The sequence below is a fragment of the Martes martes genome (assembly GCF_963455335.1).
Source record: "Martes martes genome assembly, chromosome: 9".
Lineage (NCBI taxonomy): Eukaryota > Metazoa > Chordata > Mammalia > Carnivora > Mustelidae > Martes > Martes martes.
Window position 1 is genome coordinate 83,548,443 of NC_137896.1, and position 1,801 is coordinate 83,550,243.

General features: G+C 37.1%; 1 protein-coding gene across 2 annotated transcripts in view; it reads left to right on the top strand.

The window, feature by feature from the left end:
* Positions 1-1,398, top strand: part of MEIS1 (Meis homeobox 1) — a 132,734-nt gene extending 131,336 nt beyond the window's left edge. For both annotated transcript variants that reach the window (XM_080813525.1, XM_080813526.1), the window contains exon 13: positions 1-1,398. This exon is cut by the window's left edge and continues 133 nt beyond it. The gene's annotated coding sequence lies outside the window, so the exon portion shown is untranslated.
* Positions 1,399-1,801: the final 403 nt, after the last annotated feature.

Below are 1,801 nucleotides of genomic sequence, written 5' to 3' on the forward strand. Positions count from 1 at the left end.
GTACATTCCTGGACACCCTCACCACCCAACAGTGATGATGCATGGAGGACCGCCCCACCCTGGAATGCCAATGTCAGCATCAAGCCCCACGGTTCTTAATACAGGAGACCCAACAATGAGTGGACAAGTCATGGACATTCATGCTCAGTAGCTTAAGGGAATATGCATTGTCTGCAATGGTGACTGATTTCAAATCATGTTTTTTCTGCAATGACTGTGGAGTTCCATTCTTGGCATCTACTTTGGACCAAGGAGCATCCCTAATTCTTCATAGGGACTCTTAAAAAGCAGGAAAATACCAACCGAAGTCAATTTGGGGGACATGCTAAATAACTATATAAGACATTAAGAGAACAAAGAGTGAAATATTGTAAATGCTATTATACTGTTATCCATATTACGTTGTTTCTTATAGATTTTTTAAAAAAAATGTGAAATTTTTCCACACTATGTGTGTTGTTTCCATAGCTCTTCACTTCCTCCAGAAGCCTCCTTACATTAAAAAGCCTTACAGTTATCCTGCAAGGGACAGGAAGGTCTGATTTGCAGGATTTTTAGAGCATTAAAATAACTATCAGGCAGAAGAATCTTTCTTCTCGCCTAGGATTTCAGCCATGCGCGCTCTCTCTCTCTCTTTCTCTCTCTCTCTCTTTCTCTCTTTTCCTCTCTCTCCCTCTCTCTAGCCTGGGGCTTGAATTTGCATGTCTAATTCATTTACTCACCATATTTGAATTGGCCTGAACAGATGTAAATCGGGAAGGATGGGAAAAACTGCAGTCATCAACAATGATTAATCAGCTGTTGCAGGCAGTGTCTTAAGGAGACTGGTAGGAGGAGGCATGGAAACCAAAAGGCCGTGTGTTTAGAAGCCTAATTGTCACATCAAGCATCATTGTCCCCATGCAACAACCACCACCTTATACATCACTTCCTGTTTTATGCAGCTCAAAAACATAGACTGAAGATTTATTTTTAATATGTTGACTTTATTTCTGAGCAAAGCATCGGTCATGTGTGTATTTTTCCATAGTCCCACCTTGGAGCATTTATGTAGACATTGTAAATAAATTTTGTGCAAAAAGGACTGGAAAAATGAACTGTATTATTGCAATTTTTTTTGTAAAAGTAGCAGTTTGGTATGAGTTGGCATGCATACAAGATTTACTAAGTGGGATAAGCTAATTATACTTTTTGTTGTGGATAAACAAATGCTTGTTGATAGCCTTTTTCTATCAAGAAACCAAGGAGCTAATTATTAATAACAATCATTGCACACTGAGTCTTAGCGTTTCTGACGGAAACAGTTTGGATTGTATAATAACGCCAAGCCCAGTTGTAGTAATGTTTGAGTGCAGTAATGAAATCTGAATCTAAAATAAAAACAAGATTATTTTTGTCATGCTGACTCCACTGCTTGAAAAATTTGTTTACTACCCCCCAAATTTTAAGGATTAATGCAGTAAATAGGAAAATTAATTTTAGCTCCCTCAGACATATTTTTATTGAAAATTTTAACCACAAAGTAAATTATTTGATAATAGTCTCTGATTTCTTTAAGCTGACTTAATGAACTCCTAATATCAGCAAATTTAAGGCCGGAGGGCACTAAACTATCTGTAGAGTCAGACTGCATCCAACAGAATTACTCACCTAATATCAGTGAAATTATTCTTGCACATAATGGCAAACCTAAATACAGAGGTAAGTCTTTTACTGGAGAATGTTACCTAGGATGAGCAGGAGATGTTTATTAGGAAATTAACTATGTGAATTGAAGAGACCAGACTTCAAAATCTAATTT